Here is a 17,731-nt window from a genome sequence, read left to right on the forward strand (position 1 = left end):
AAACCTCCCTGCTAAAACATACTGTAGGTCTGTCTGCTGCATTTTCGTTGTCATGGCCTAATACCAATCTCCAAACAGAGGGGACTAATACAAGTGTGGATTAAGTAGACTTTAGTACATGCTGTCAAAAGGCTGCATTCTGCAATTGGGACTGGAGTAACAGCAACCTAATTTTGTTGACAACATTGTACATAAAACAGCACTATGCAGTGTTGCCAACAAGTCGCTAGAAGTCGCTAAATTATGTAATCACCCAATTTGCATAATTGGCCATGTGCATGTAATTGTGATAGACGCTGTAGGAGAGAGGAATAACGTCGTGGGAGAGACAAAAAGTGAGTAAAAAACACCCTACATTTACATCCCGCCCTGAATGTAAGCCAGGACGGGATCAGCCAGTGGTGGCTTCCCACATGTGGGATTCATTTGCAGTCTGGATGCGGAGGGGTGAACATCTCCTGCTCTGACTGCAGCTGGGAGGGACTGCTGCGCGAGGACTGGGCCACCTGTAAGTGCTTTGGGACTGCATGGCAGTACCCGCTGCTCTTGAGAAGAGTAAGAACGATACGTGCTTTCACGTCAGAGTCTCCAAAAGTCTTCAATAACACCAGAAAAAGTCGCTAGATTTGTCGCTAGTCGCTTTTTTGAAAATGTGTCGCTAGTGGGGTCTGAAAACTCGCTAAATATAGCGACAAAGTCGCTAAATTGGTAACACTGCTACCGTGCTACTCTTTTTAGAGTTTTATAAACAGAGAACGATTAGTTACCGGAGTGTAACTCCAGTTCTATGAGTGGAGCGGAGCCCCATAGGGGAGCTCTGCTCCTAGTGGTTTACCCTCTGCCCTAAGGCAGCAACAGCCTGAAGCAAAATTATGCACACACCTGCAGCCAATGGGAGCACAGGTGTCCCTATAAGAGGGGACGCCTCCCCTCAATCAGCCTCCCGAGATATTATCTTCAGCGAGACTAGAGAGGGTCGGCAGGGCCTTAAGTCCTATGGGGCTCCGCTCCACTCATAGAACTGGAGTTACACTCCGGTAACTAATCGTTCTATATCGTGGAGCTCCGCCCCATAGGGGAGCTCTGCTCCTAGTGGTTTAAGGCGGAGCGTAGCGCTCCAAAATGTACTCCCTGCCGAGCCTAACACTTCCCATTAAAAAATGAAAAGGTCAAGCCTAGCAATGGCCGCAACCAATTCCCGCAGTACTGCAACTAAAAACCCCTACGGGCGTCACAATATACCGCGTCATCGGTTAAGGACCCGCCCCACCTAGTTCAATGGCAATGCCAATGACTAGTGGGCAGATCACCAGAATAGAAGCTACACTAATCTGTACTAGCAGATAGATGTGCCTCAATATCCTGTGAAAACACCACCGACCACTAATGGAATGACACCAAGTGTCACTCTACATTATGTGCACAGTAGACCACCTCACTCACTCAATGGAATCCCAGAGATTAGTAGGCAGGAACAAAATATAAGTCATACTAAACTGAACAATCAGATAGATGACCTCACATTCTGTCAATTCAATACATGTCTCTACTATACTGACCCTGTCAGTCAAGAGACATGCCACAAGATATGCTTTCCATCCAAAGCGGACCTGATAGAAACCTGTGTCCATCGTCCTGCTTTTCTCTCTTCTAGCTCAAGATTCCCCTTCAGCTATGCTGAGTACAATCGAGCCAGAGAGATAGAAAGCCTATCTATCACAAAAACATGTTTTCCTAACCAAAGCGGACCTGATGGGAACCTGCCCATAGTCCTGCTTTATCCTCTCTTCCTGGCTCAAAATCTCCTTTCAGCTTTGCTGAGTACAGACCGAGCCAAAGAGTTAGAAAACATATCTGTCCAGAATATGTCTTCCTAACCAAAGCGGACCTGATGAACATCCATGTCCACAGTCCTGCTTTTTTCCTCTCTTTCTTGCTCAAGATCTCCTTTCAGCCACGCTGAGTACAGATCGAGCCAAAGAGTTAGAAGGCATATCTCATAGATAGAAACAGAATATGTCTTCCTAACCAAAGCGGACCTGATGGACACCCATGTCCACAGTCCTGCTTTTTTCCTCTCTTTCTTGCTCAAGATCTCCCTTCAGCCACGCTGAGTACAGATCGAGCCAAAGCGTTAGAAGATAGAAACGGATAAATGGAGACGGTGTCGACCATGACGCTGCTCTACAAATATCCTCTACCCCTGTTCCTCTGAAGAGGGCAGTAGAAGCTGCTACTCCACGAGTGGAGTGAGCTCTGATACCCTGAGGCAGTTGTCGCCCGCTGCCTCGTAAGCTGTCTCAATACCTTCACAAAGCCAATGAGACAATCGCTGTTTTGAAAGTGGTCTACCTAATGCAGCCGCACGCGTGACACACAAACAGCTGAGGCGATGACCTAATCGCTGCTGTGCGCTCAACGTAACACGCCAAAGCGCGCACTGGGCACAGACAATGAAGCTTTTCCTCACTCCTCTCCCCATGAGGAGGGGGGAGAAAAAGCCCACAACTCCACGGTCTGTGATCTATATGCACTGCTAATAACCTTCGGCACAAACGCCGGGTTAGGGACGTAACACCGCTCTGCTCAGATCGCCATTAATGGCAAGGCAGTCGGGTCTCGTCGACAGGGCACACAAATCACTGACACGCTTAGCGGTAGTCAAGGCGAGCAACAGTGCCGTCTTGATAGACAGCATCTTGAGGGGTATTTGATTCAATGGCTCGAACGGCGACTTACATAGCGCTCGAGTACCAAGGCCAAATCCCACTGGGGGCAGCGTGGCTCTAGGCATTGGCCTAAGCCGCCGCGTTCCCAATAAGAAACGTTTCACTAAAGGATGGCTGAACACGTTCGTTCCGCCAAACCCCTCATGACCAGCTGAAATTGCCGCTGCAAACACTCTAATGGTGGAGGGTGATTTCTGCTTATCAAACATAAACTGCAGAAAAGAGAGCACACTCTCAACCTGACAGTTCATGGGGTCCACACCTTGTGTGTCACACCATCGTGAAAAAACGTTCCATCTGCTGGTATACATCCTAGAAGTGGAACTGGCTCGTGCACCTTGTATGGTTCTGATCACTGCATCAGATAACCCACGGCGCCTCAACCTGTCCCATTCAGGAACCAAGCCTTCAGTGGTTGGCCGATTATGGGCCACTGCCCTATCGAGCCTCCCGCCTAGGTCAACGCGTCCCGTCGATGTGGAATTGGCCAAGGTGGCGCAATCAACATCTGACTCATCTCCGCAAACCACGGAGCCCCCGGGCGATCGGGCGCTATCAGTATCACTGACAGCCCCTCTGACCTCACCCTGGCTAGCAGTGGGAGAATGCAAGACAGCGGAGGGAATGCATACAGGAGAACTTTCGGCCACGGGTAGTGCGCGAATGCGTCTCTTCCCAGTGGTGGCTCGTCCTGTTCCCTCAGAGAGAACCATAGGGGACATTGCGCGTTCACGCGTGACGCGAACAGATCCACCTCGGCTCTCCCGAACTGTTCCCAAATTCGGAGAACAATGTCCGGATGCAGACACCACTCGTCGTCTCGAGGACCCCCTCTTGACATGAGGTCTGCTCCTACGTTCAAGTAGCCCGGAATGTGTGCTGCTCTCAACGAGCGAAGGTGCTTGTGAGCCCACAGCCACAATTCCTCTGCCGCCCTGTGGAGGGCAGGTGACCTGACCCCTCCCTGGCGATTTATGTGAGCTACTGTGGTCCGGTTGTCTGACCAGACCAGCACATCGCGACCCGAAGGGTAGGCGCGAAGTGGGTCAGAACCAGTCAAACCGTTTCCAACTCCAAGAGGTTTATGTGACGACCTGATTGAGGCCATACACCTCCTATCGCTTGAGTCTGACATGTCCCTCCCCATCCAGTCAGAGAAGCATCTGTAAATACTGGAATGTAGGATGACACCTTGCCCATCGGGACTCCGTGCGTGAGAACGCTCGGATTCCTCCAATAGTCCAGGTCTGCTCTTAGCGAGAGAGGAACCACCACCAACCGATGACGTTGACGCACTGGGTCTAGTCTTAGTTGGGCGAACCATCGCTGTATTCTGCGCATGTGCAGGAGTCCCAGCGGGACCACAGAGTGGGCTGACGACATGAGACCCAAAAGTGACATGATCGACAACGCCGTCACTGTGTGATTCGGACGACACTTCCTCAGGGCTAGCAACAATGCTACCCTTCGAGGGTCCGAAATTCGAGCCCTCATCATTACAGTGTCTAGCTGTAGCCCCAGGTAGACAATCTGATGACTGGGCCAGGGTGCGCTCTTTTCCAATTCACAGCGAACCCCAGACGCGTGAGATGAATCACTGTCTGTGTTGTGTGAGTGAACGCCAGCTCTGCTGACGGGGCGAGAACCAGCAGGTCGTCTAGGTAGGCTAATAGCCTTATCCCTTGACGACGCAGCGGCTCCAATGCCGCCTCCACACATTTGGAAAACGTTCGAGGTGCCAGGGCGTACCCGAATGGCATCCTCGTGAACTCGTACGCCACCCCTTGAAAGGCGAACCGCAGAAACTTCCTGTGACGCGATTGTATCGGCACATGGAAGTACGCGTCCTTTAGGTCTATGCTTGTACAAAAGTCTCCTTTCTGGACACATTCCAGTAGACGTTTTGTCGTCAGCATTCGGAAGGGTCGTTTGGTTATGCTCTCGCTGAGAGTGCGTAAATCCAAAATCGGCCTCACTCCCCCCGTCTTTTTGGGCACTAGGAAATAAGGCGAATATAGCCCTTTGTTCCTCTGCTCCCGGGGAACTACTGTGACCGCCTCCTTCGCCAAAAGTTCCGTAATCTCTGACATCAGAGCGGCCACTTTGTCCGGTGTTTTCATCACCGTCTCCACCACTCCCCTGAACGGGGGTGGGGTTCGATGGAATTGGAGGGCATAACCCTTCTGCAACGTCTGTTCTAGCCAGCGTGAGAGGGTACAGCTTCGTTGCCACTGCCAGCAATGCAGAGAAAGCGGGCGCGCACGAAGCTGTGGTGCATCCAGTAGGAAGGACCTGTATTCGTCTATGGCCCTCGCCGCCGCTATTCCCCAGCACTGGGTTGGTGGAATAGCCCAAGGCGGGCCCCCCTCGAAAGGGGAGAGGAAACATCAGCTCGTTCTGAGAGAATCGGAGGCCTTGATACGTTAGTTACGTCTGTAACTCTAGTATTCCGGCCCTCCGTGAACGCAGCACGGTTTTGAGCTGCACTGACTGAGGTATTAACCTGAGACAGAGCGCCCTCCACGGATAGCAATTGCGTCATCATGTCATTGTCTGACTGAGACTGCTGCTTGTCATGAGATCCGTCCACTGCAGTACTCAACAGAGTCTGGAAAGTGTGGTCTCTAACTGGTACCACAAGGTGGCGCCACAATACCTCTTTTTCACTGGTCTCATGAGGCTGCTCAACAGCACACTCTAGGTGTGTGAGCTGCACTCAGAGTAGTGGGCATTGTTACGTTCTGAATTAACCGGGGGCGCCCATACATTGGTTACACCTGTAACTCTAGTATTCCGGCCCTCTGTGAACGTCGCACGGGTCTGAACTGCGCTGGCTGAGGCGTTAGCCTGAAGCAAGGCGTCATTCCCAGCTAGCGGCTGCGTCTTCATGTCATATTTAGACTGAGACAGCTGCCTGCTATGTGAGACCTTTACTACAGAGCTCCTAGGAGTCTGTAGTAAAATATATTTATTAGGTGAGCTAAGGCTACGCCTTGCTACCTTTTTCTCTTTCCTCTCCTGAGTGTGTTCAACTACGCACCCTCGGTGGGTTGAGCTACACTCAGGATGGTGAGAGAAATTCATAGGACGTGAAGTACTCTGCAATGTGTCATGGAAGAAAGGCTCTTTTGTGACAATGTCAGTGAGAGCCAGCTCTTTATTCACATAACAACAATAAACATTTCCCTCCATGCCCTGAACAGTAGTGTGGGGGGGAACAGTGAGCTCTGTCGCGTACAGCGCCGAGCCGTCATCCGTCCTCTCCCCCTCGTCCCGTCATTGACGCGTCGTTTCTGGCTGACCTTCTGGTGTTGCCAGGACGGTTTTGTGACGACCTCTCTCGCCGGCGGAATCGTCGCCACCACCGTCGTCGCTGGAGGGGCCGAGCCCGCTCGCCTGCTGTCGGTGGTAGGCGCCTGTCGCCTGGCCCATCGCCTCCCTGTAGTTCTACTGGGGGGCGTTAGAGGTTGACGGGTTAGTTGAGGCCCTGCTAAACTTGCCTACCAATGGCAGGTGTTTAGCCAGGTGCTTTCTCTTTCGTCAAGCTTACCAAAACGTTCCGTCGCCTCCTTAACGGCGACCCCCAAAGAGGCCCTCGCTAGAGACGGGAGCGTTAGCAGCGAGGCTCTGTCCGTCTCCTTCATGGCTGTCATTGACAACCAGAGGTGACGTTCCATGACCACCGAGGTGGCCATGGACCGGCCTGCGCATATCGCTGACGCCTGTGTCAAATGAAGAATAGCGCCAGAAATCCTGGACGCCTCGTCAATCTCCTCGCTGGTCAACTCAGACCTACCCGTTGTTAGACGGGATAGGGAGGCTGCGAGGAGGGCAATGTTGTTAGCCGCTGACACAGCCTGGGCTCCCAGCGTAAAGGACTTCTCAGCCAGCTGTGCTGTGAGTCTGTCCTTTTGTGCTGGCAAGGTGGCTTTCTTGGAGGCCGCCCAGGGACTCGAACCCGGCACTAGATACGCCGCCATGGCGCTCTCGAGCCTAGGGATTCCCTTAGCAGCCCACTCACGTCCAGCCACTCTCGTGAATGGGGTGTACACTTTGGCCGGTGAACGCGCCGCCAGGGGTGTATCCCACGAGCCCTCGACATATTTTCAGAGGGAAGGCATAGCAGGAGCCATCGGCTCAGCTGCCTTCCTCGGTCTAGAGTAGGGGCCGCCCTCCATCATGTCGACCTCCACGGGGGGGGAGCAGGGGGCAGCGCTATCTCGAGTCGATTGGCGGCTCTCTCAATGAGTTCGGGAAAGTCCGCACGCAGAGAGGCCGCTGCGAAGGACAGGGCTGCTGACGTAACAGAGCCTGTGTCGTCATCGCACAAGGAGCCTTCAGATCTCACACTCCCCATAGGGAAGGGGGTCTTGAAGGTTGGCGCCAGAGGGTCGGATTGTTCCATTGGAACATCCATCTCTGCGTCTCTCTCCTTGTCATCCCCTGAGCCAGCACTGTCCGACGACGCCTCTGAAGCAGAGGCGAGAAGAGACAGTACATCCTCTAGGGGGATATCCTCCCTAAAAAACGCCAACGCTGCTTCCTCTCCTTCATAGGAAGGAGGGCGCAGGAGGCGCAATTAGGGGATTGCCGGTCCCTTCTTGGCATGCTGCGGCCCCAAACACACGAAACAAAGGTTGTGGGGGTCCGCAGATGCCATGGAGGAGCATCGGCACTGAGCCCTGAAAAGGGCTTTTGGGGGTGGAAAATCTCCTGGCGTGCTCATTTTAGAAGACGGCGATTTCTTCCTGAATCTTCTTACTTCTTACTTCTTGGCTTCTTCAGTCTAGTCGTCCAGTCGCTGAAGATAATGGGAGGCTGATTGAGGGGAGGCGTCCCCTCTTATAGGGACACCTGTGCTCCCATTGGCTGCAGGTGTGTGCATAATTTTGCTTCAGGCTGTTGCTGCCTTAGGGCAGAGGGTAAACCACTAGGAGCAGAGCTCCCCTATGGGGCGGAGCTCCACGATATAGAACGTCCTCTAGCTCCATTCAGCTCCACTCTAATCTTGAGGGGCGTTTCTTTAAAACATGCATCCAATCCCCTTTATCCCTTACGTAACTAGACCAATCATATGCTACAATGTGCCACGGGTCAGTGCTGTGGCAAGACAGGACAATGATAGAGGTTCAGATCGTGGTGTTAAATTGCAGGCGCATTTCACAAATGATTTGGAGCACAGTTGAAAAGTTAAATCGCAGACTATACAATGTACTAATTAGACAAATAAAAGTAGTACTTTTCAATGCGTGAGATATGAGGTGTGAGAAGAGAGTCAAATGCGTGTATCACGGCCAATGCGTTAGAGTTGGCAGCTCTGTGACGTGTATTCCTGTATTTTCTTTGTGTCATAAAATAAGTTGTGGAGAACAGCAAGAAAACCACCACCGCTTTAATGGTTGCGATGAGAGAGCGGCAAACGAAGATGGAGGAACGGCTGAAGCCGAAGGAGAGCAACGCTTTAAGTGAAGATGACGGAGTCCAGGCTCATGAGGATGAAGAGCTAGTAGGGATGATGAACTGAGGCAGCTTGCATACACAGAGGACCATGTCCATTTCTTCCAGGTAATGCCAGAGCCACTGTTGTTGGGTAGTTGGTTTTATAGAATGTTGTCGTTCCCATCATGGCATGTTTACTATGGTGAAATGAAACAGTGGGTTTGCCAAGCTACATAGCTAACGTGTCTTAGTAGTGCCACAGAGTTTGACAGGGATATTGTTTGTGAATGGAAATTATGTATATGGGTTAATAACATGACCTTGCTTTATTGATGCATTACTTAATATGTATTAGTGATTAAAACACAATCACATTGTCTGTCTGTCCATAGGCCTTCCAGACTGCATGCAATGGCAGTCACAACTCAAGCTTCAGTTCTGCTATGAAGTCAGTCCAGTCTCTTCACGAGACACTGGATGATGACTGCAAGAAGGAGATGGATCGCTTCTCTGAAAGAGGTGGGTGTAAGGATAGGTGCTCTCTTTTGCAAAGCAAACTGCATTCACAGGACTTGAGTTTGGAATTAAGTAAAATCTATTTTTATGGGGATTGTGATGGAATAGCATATTTGCTTTATAACCCTTTGTTAGTTTCATTATTTATTCCCCTCTTTTGGACCCCTTCCTTCCTACAGCAAAGGAAACAGAAGAGCTGATGTTTGTGCCAACAACCAGAGTGGATTTCTTGTGTTGTACGTTTTTTACTTGGATTTCCAAATGAATTGTCTATCACACAAGCTGATAAAAAAAGATCTCATTTGTTATTACTTGACCTCATGTCAAACCCCAGAGTCTGACCTTGATGCAGCTGTGACTGTGAAACTGTCACCTAATCAAGTTGGTTGTTATCCCCATGGGGATAATAAAGCCATTATTTTGTCCTCTCTTTTAACCTCCAGATGCCACCACCCTGACCCTTGACCCCAACACGGCCAACTACAACCTCCTGACAGAAGACAACAGTTCAGTTAAACCCTGCAAGGAGCCCCAGCCCACCGCTTTGACGAGCTCCCCCAGGTGCTGTGGAAAGAAGTGAAACATTGATGCCATCTTGCCCTTTCCTTGTGTGCCACAAAAGATGAAAGGCTCATGTACCCAAAGAGCTAACAGCAAATGGCTTTATAAGTGTGTTTATCCTACTGTGATATGTCAATATTCTCTGAGAGCTCAGTTGAGAGCTGTCTTTTGCATTTTTCTTTTGCTGATCAAGCCCAATACGTGTTATTCCTGTGCTAGTTTGAATCTCTGTGTTCTGTTAAGTGGCCTCTTCTTTTGTTGCTGAATATTTAGACATTCTGTGACCTACCGGTATGCTCTCTTGTTTTTCAAGATGAACTACCTTAACGTTGAATGTTTATTATGCGGTTTCTTTCTTCTTGTGAAAGCAACAACTGTGGGTAGAATTGGAACTTGACTGGGTGAATAAAAGCTATCTGTAACTTTTCTGTAATTGATTGATTGTAATGTACAAACCTTAGTTTCTCCTAAGCCTTTTTATATTTTAATCATTTAGCAGACGCTCTTATCTAGAGTGACTTACAGTAGTGAGTGCATACATTTGTGTACTTTTTTTTGTTCTGGTCCCATGTGGGAATCGAACCAACAAACCTGGCGTTGCAGGCACCATGAATTAGCCTGGTGGACCCAGCCTGATCTCTGCGAGGACCATTCTATTTCACTTCAAACAATGGTGAACGCAGAGGTCAGGCTGGTTTCACCAGGCTAAAAGGCTATATCACCATAAAGACATTTATCGGTAATAAACCTACCGTAGTTGCTTTACAATTGCATTTTTACAATCACCCTTGACACTTTTCTTACAGATCATCAACATTTATCATCAAGACTTATGCAGTCTCAATAGTATGATGCACAAATAAACACAGACTCTTTGGGAACATAGGATTGCATTATTAATAGGCCTACATCCTTGTTTCCTTGCGTATTCTTGATCTCTCCCATTGTCTGACATTCGGAGTGTTTAGGCTAGTCTACACACACATCTAATTCTCTGTGGGCTTGTATGACTGCCAGGCTGCATGTTCTGCTGTGCATCTGTCGGGTCACAACATGAACCTTGCTGTGAAGGTCCCCCATGTAGACCCCTCAGCCAGCTGAAGAGTATTTGGGCCCTAGCCCATGTTGCCTGGGGTGGTTTTATAATGGTGTAAGCCCCCAGAGGCCCCCTCATCACTGACTTTAAATAACAAGATGGTGCCGACAGACACGGTCCCCCTGTTTCTAGCTCCTAGCCAACTTTGCAGTATTTTGCTAATAAGCATTTCGCTGCACCTGCTTTAACATCTGCTAATCAGTGTACGCGACAAATAAACTTTGATTGGATTTGCTTTGACGTGCACTCAAACGCAATGACAAACCGGGCTTTCCATGGTAAAGAATGTGTACAGCACAGTGAACATAATTATATAATTGACTATATGCAACACTCTCTTCTTCATGTCAGTATCAGCCAACTTTCATCTATGTGCTAAGGAATAGAGAAGAAATAGAATGTGATTTTACCCTGTCTCACCAGAGGAGGGCAGCACACCATAAGCACTGGTAGGCCTATTATTATATGAAGCATTACTTGCCTTATCATACTTTCACACATCCTGGTGTAGACAGTAAGGAAAAGATCAAGCCACAAAATGATGAAATTGATACAGTTCGTAAACCTTCTTTAGCTAAGCACCACTGTGTAATTGAAAATGCGCTGATTGAGAATTTTATGCCTCTCGCATTCTGACTGTACTTATACAATCTGTAAGACCATGCATGACAGTCAAAAGAACAGTCAACTGTACATTTTTTGAGTGGAAATGCCATGTCTGAGTCATTTTACTGGGAAACGTCATAAATTCATAGATCTGTACAGACAGAGAAGTAGTTGAGAGTACACTAAGGACCTATCTGCTCTTATCTTTGAGATGCTATATTCATGAATTATTTATTTATTTATTTATTTAACCTTTATTTAACCAGGTAAGCCAGTTGAGAACAAGTTCTCATTTACAACTGCGACCTGGCCAAGATAAAGCAAAGCAGTGCGATAAAAACAACAACAACACAGTTACACATGGGATAAAAGAAAACATACAGTCAATAACACAATATAAAATATATATACAGTGTGTGCAAATGTAGTAAGTTATGGAGGTAAGGCAATAAATAGGCCATAGTGCAAAATAATTACAATTTAGTATTAACACTGGAGTGATAGATGTGCAGAAGATGATGTGCAAAAAGAGATACTGGGGTGCAAATGAGCAAAATAAATATCAATATGGGGATGAGGTAGTTGGGTGGGCTAATTACAGATGGGCCGTGTACAGGTGCAGTGATCGGTAAGCTGCTCTGACAACTGATGCTTAAAGTTAGTGAGGGATATAAGAGTCTCCAGCTTCAGAGATTGTTGCAGTTAGTTCCAGTCAATAGCAGCAGAGAACTGGAAGGAATGGCGGCCAAAGGAGTTGTTGGCTTTGGGGATGACCAGTGAGATATACCTGCTGGAGCGCATACTACGGGTGGGTGTTGCTATGGTGACCAATGAGCTAAGATAAGGCGGGGATTTGCCTAGCAGTGATTTATAGATGACCTGAAGCCAGTGGGTTTGGCGACGAATATGTAGTGAGGGCCAGCCAACGAGAGCGTACAGGTCACAATGGTGGGTAGTATATGGGGCTTTGGTGACAAAACGAATGGCACTGTGATAGACTACATCCAATTTGCTGAGTAGAGTGTTGGAGGCTATTTTGTAAATGACATCGCCGAAGTCAAGGATCGGTAGGATAGTCAGTTTTACGAGGGCATGTTTGGCAGGATGAGTGAAGGAGGCTTTGTTGCGAAATAGGAAGCCGAATCTAGATTTAACTTTGGATTGGAGATGCTTAATGTGAGTCTGGAAGGAGAGTTTACGGTCTAACCAGACACCTAGGTATTTGTAGTTGTCCACATATTCTAAGTCAGACCCGCCGAGAGTAGTGATTCTAGTCGGGCAGGCGGGTTCAAGCAGCGTTCGATTGAAGAGCATGCATTTAGTTTTACTAGCGTTTAAGAGCAGTTGGAGTGTTGTATGTCATTGAAGCTTGTTTGGAGGTTTGTTAACACAGTGTCCAATGAAGGGCCAGATGTATACAAAATGGTGTCGTCTGCATAGAGGTGGATCTGAGAGTCACCAGCAGCAAGAGCGACATCATTGATATACACAGAGAATAGAGTCGGCCTGAGAATTGAACCCTGTGGCACCCCCATAGAGACTGCCAGAGGTCCAGACAACAGGCCCTCCGATTTGACACATTGAACTCTATCTGAGAAGTGAACCAGGCGAGGCAGTCATTTGAGAAACCAAGGCTATTTAGTCTGCCAATAAGAATGCGGTGATTGACAGAGTCGAAAGCCTTGGCCAGGTCGATGAAGACAGCTGCACAGTACTGTCTTTTATCGATCGCGGTTATAATATTGTTTAGGACCTTTAGCGTGGCTGAGGTGCACCCATGACCAGCTCGGAAACCAGATTGCATAGCGGAGAAGGTACGGTGGGATTCGAAATGGACGGTGATCTGTTTGTTAACTTGGCTTTCAAATACTTTCGAAAGGCAGGGCAGGATGGATATAGGTCTGTAACAGTTTGGATCTAGAGTGTCACCCCCTTTGAAGAGGGGGATGACCGCGGCAGCTTTCCAATCTCTGGGGATCTCAGATTATACGAAAGAGAGGTTGAACAGGCTAGTAATAGGGGTTGCTACAATTTCGGCAGCTAATTTTAGAAAGAAAGGGTCCAGATTGTCTAGCCCAGCTGATTTGTAGGGGTCCAGAATTTGCAGCTCTTTCACAACATCAGCTATCTGAATTTGGGTGAAGGAGAGAGCTGGTGGCCGGGGTAGGGGTAGCCAGGTGGAAAGCATGGCCAGCCGTAGCAAAATGCTTATTGAAATTCTCGATTATCGTAGATTTATCAGTGGTGACGGTGTTTCCTAGCCTCAGTGCAGTGGGCAGCTGGGAGGAAAAAAACTTTTGGGAATTAGTGCTACAGGATGCACATTTCTGTTTGAAAAAGCTAGCCTTTGCTTTCCTAACTGATTGTGTATATTGGTTCCTGACTTCCCTGAAAAGTTGCATATCGCGGGGGCTGTTCGATGCTAATGCAGTACGCCACAGGATGTTTTTGTGCTGGTCAAGGGCAGTCAAGTCTGGGGTGAATCTGTTCTTAGTTAGGAATTTTTTGAATGGGGCATGCTTATTTAAAATGGAGAGGAAAGCACTTTTAAAGAACAACAAGGCATCCTCTACTGACGGAATGAGGTCAATATGTAACGATCCCGGCTGTCTGAGTCGGGTCCTGGTCGTAATCTCCAGGGAGCGCTCTGGTTTCCGCACCTGCTTCCCATTAGCAATCTGCACACCTGGGCCTAATCAGCACCTTTCTTAGGCTCTGGCCCAACATCCAGTTCCTGCCGGATCGTTAGCCATGAACAGTAGGTGTATCTGCGTATCAGTTAGAGTATCTAGCGTGAGTTTTTGTTGTTTTGTACTTTGTTGAGTTTTTGTGTCCTTACCTCCGTTTTTGTTTCACCTGCAGTCACACGTCCGGAACCTTCACCCCACCTCTGCCTGAGGGTCGGCGGCTGCCGAGCCATCACTGGACCTTGCACTGCACCCCCAACTACTCATCCACGCCGCCCGCTCTGTCCCTGGAATATTCTGCACCTTTTGTTTGTATCCGAATAAACCCTCACTTTCGTTCAACTCTCCTTGTCCTGGTCTGCTTTTGGGTTCTGGCTGAGGGAACTGTGACAGAACGATCCGGCCAATTATGAACCCAGCGGACCTGGACTCAGTTCGCCATGCCATTACCCAGCAGGAGAAGATGTTGGGCCATCATAGCACGGTACTACAGGAGATCGCGTTGTCAGTTCGGAACCTTTCTACCGGCCTGATGGAGGTCCAAAACCAACGCCAGTGTCCGGTGGAGGACCCACTACCGGTTTCACCCATCTCGCCTGCCGCTTCTGAAGTTGTGTCCCTCCGTGAGCCCAAGGTTCCGACGCCGGATAAATATGAGGGGGAGCTGGGAGGATGCCGTTCCTTCCTTATGCAGTGTGGATTAGTGTTCGATCTACAGCCCTACTCTTATGCCACAGACAAGGCTAGGATAGCCTTTGTGATTGAGTTGCTGCGTGGTCGAGCGCTGGAGTGGGCTTCAGCCGTTTGGGAACGACAGGATCCCTGCATGGCTTCATACCAGGGGTTCACGGCCGAGATGAGGAAGCTCTTCGACCATTCCGTCCGAGGGAGGGACGCAGCTAGGCGCCTGTTTTCTCTTCACCAAGGAACTCGCAGCGTGGCCGATTTCGTGATCGAGTTCAAGACGTTGGCTGTGGAGAGTGGGTGGAACGAGGAGTCTTTGCAAGCGGCTTTTTACCAGGGTCTGTCGGAGCAGCTCAAGGATGAGTTGATCTCCTATCCGGAGCCTAGTGACCTGGACAGCTGGTAGCCTTGTCTATTCGGGTGGATAATCGAGTCCGAGAGCGAAGGAGGGAGAAGCAATGGGGTCCTTCCAATCGATCAGCTTCTCAGTTCCCAGTCGGGTCGGGTGGTGAACCAGAACACGTCGATCATTCTCCACCACGAAGGATTAGTGGAGAGGACCTCTCCCGATTCTGAACCCAGGCAAGTGGGGCGGCACGGGTTAACCAAGGAGGAGCGTCAACAGAGACGTAGGGACCAACTGCTGCCTCTACTGTGGTCGCTCGGGACATTACATTCTCCACTTGCTCCCTGCGGTCGTCAAACTGCCCGGCTCGCTAAAGTTGGGAGGACTTTTAGCGAGCCAGTTTCAACCTCTCAGTACCTCTGTCAGACCCCGCTTCCCGGCTACCCTTGTGAACAGGAATCAGAGCTTAGCGCTTAACGCTTTTATCGATTCAGGTGCCGGCGGAAGCTTTCTTGATGCCGAGTTGGTGGAACAGCTGGGGCTTTCCAAGGAGCAATTGCCGGAAGCCATTGAAGCGACCACTCTGAACGGCAGTAGTCTGGCACGTATCACGATGAGGACTGAACCGGTTAAGATGCGGTTGTCAGGGAATCATTCTGAGATGATTTCATTTTTCATTCTGCCGTCTTCCCATGTTCCTCTGGTCCTTGGATACCCCTGGCTGAAGGAACACAATCCCACGTTCGATTGGGTGACGGGCAAGGTAACGAGTTGGAGCCTGGATTGTCATGCTAACTGTCTCAAGACCGCCTGCCCCCATTCGGTTCCCAGTCAGGTGATTGAGGCTAAACCTCCAGATTTGTCCCTGGTTCCCCGAGACATATCACGATTTGGGGGAGGTTTTCAGTAAGCAGAAGGCTCTGTCACTCCCTCCCCACCGACCATATGATTGTGCCATCAACCTGGTCCCTGGAGCTGTCTACCCCAAGGGAAGGTTATACAGTATCTCCCGACCTGAACGTGAGGCGTTGGAGACCTACATCAAGGAGTCCCTAGCTGCTGGTCTCGTTCGTCCCTCGTCATCACCCCTGGGGGTAGGATTCTTCTTTGTGGGTAAGAAGGATGGCTCTCTTCGACCATGTATTGACTATCGGGGTTGAATGACATCACGGTCAAGAACAAGTATCCCCTGCCCTTGATGAGTTCTGCCTTCGACTCCTTACAGGGTGCTACGGTGTTCACCAAGTTAGACCTCACGCAATGCGTATCACCTGGTCCGGATCAGAGAGGGGGACGAGTGGTTGACGGGTTTCAATACACCGATGGGGCACTTCGAGTATCAGGTGATGCCGTTTTGGACTGACCAATGCTCCAGCGGTATTCCAGAGTATGGTGAACGACGTCCTGAGAGATATGATCGGGTCTCTTCGTGTTTGTTTACCTGGATGACATTCTGATCTTCTCGAAGGAACCTTCCGACCACGTCCAGCATGTCCGGCAGGTTCTGCAGCGATTATTGGAGAATCGCCTGTTCGTGAAGGCCGAGAAGTGCGAGTTTCCACGCCCACACGACATCCTTTTCGGGTACATCATCTCCAGGGGTGAGATTAGGATGGACCAGGAGAAGGTTAGAGCGGTTCTGGAATGGGCCCAGCCCGGTACGAGATTGCAGCTCCAGAGATTTTTGGGGTTTGCGAATTTCTACCGCAGATTCATCCGGGATTACAGCCGTGTGGCCGCTCCATTAACTGCCTTGACTTCCAGCATCAGGACCTTCAAGTGGAATCCGGAGGCGGATCGAGGCGTTCTGGATTTGAAGAAGCGATTCACCAACGCACCGATTCTCTCTCAACCGGACACGGCCCGTCAGTTCGTCGTTGAAGTGGACAGCGTCTGATGTGGGAGTTGGCGCCATCCTGTCGCAGCGATGCTCCACGGACAGTAAACTCCATCCCTGCGCCTACTACTCTCGTCGCCTTTCGCCTGCGGAGAGGAATTACGATGTGGGTAACCGGGAGCTTCTCGCGGTGAAACTTGCCTTGGAGGAGTGGCGCCACTGGTTGGAGGGGCGGAGCAACCGTTTATTGTCTGGACTGACCACAAGAATCTTGCTTACGTGCAATCGGCTAAACGGCTCAACTCCCGTCCAGGCCAGGTGGGCGTTGTTTTTCGGATCGATTCAAGTTTGTCCTGACGTTCCGACCTGGATCTAAGAACGGCAAGGCGGACGCCTTGTCCCGGATGTTCTCCAAGACGGAGGAGAGTGGGTCCAAGACCGAGACAATTCTCCCCCGGAACTGCGTCGTGGGAGCAGTTATGTGGAAGATTGAGGAGGAGGTGCTGGCGGCCCTTCGGACTCAGCCCGACCCGTAACGGTCCACCCGGTCGGTTGTTTGTGCCTGAGTCGGTTCGTCCTGCTGTTCTCAAATGGTCCCACGCCAGTAAGATGGCTTGTCACCCTGGCGTGGCTCGGACAATGGCGTTTTCTTCGCAGACGTTTTGGTGGCCTGCCATGGCCGAGGATACTCGGGGTTTTGTTGCTGCCTGTCCAGTGTGTGCGCAGAATAAGAGTACCAATCGGCCCAGCTCTGGACTACTTCACCCCCCTTCCTATTCCCCCAGCGTCCATGGTCGCATCTGGCCCTGGACTTCGTCACGGGGTTGCCCGCTTCTGAGGGGGAACACGGTCGTTCTGACTATCGTGGACAGGTTCAGCAAGTTCGCCCACTTTGTGCCTATTGCCAAGCTTCCCTCTGCCTCGGAGACGTCGAGATCCTGGTCAGGGAGGTTTTCAGGGTCCACGGTTTGCCCAGTGATATCGTTTCCGACCGTGGCCCTCAGTTTACCTCTGCTGTCTGGAAGTCCTTCTGTTTGGCCATTGGAGCTACAGTCAGTCTCACATCTGGTTTTCACCCCCAATCCAATGGTCAGGCGGAGAGAGCTAACCAGAAGATGGAATCCACGCTACGCTGTCTGGTCTCTTCCAACCCCACCTCCTGGGCCTCTCAGTTGCCTTGGGTTGAGTATGCCCACAATACTCTCCCTACATCTGCCACTGGGATGTCTC

This window comes from Coregonus clupeaformis, chromosome 21 (genome assembly GCF_020615455.1).
Source record: "Coregonus clupeaformis isolate EN_2021a chromosome 21, ASM2061545v1, whole genome shotgun sequence".
Taxonomy (NCBI): Eukaryota; Metazoa; Chordata; class Actinopteri; order Salmoniformes; family Salmonidae; genus Coregonus; species Coregonus clupeaformis.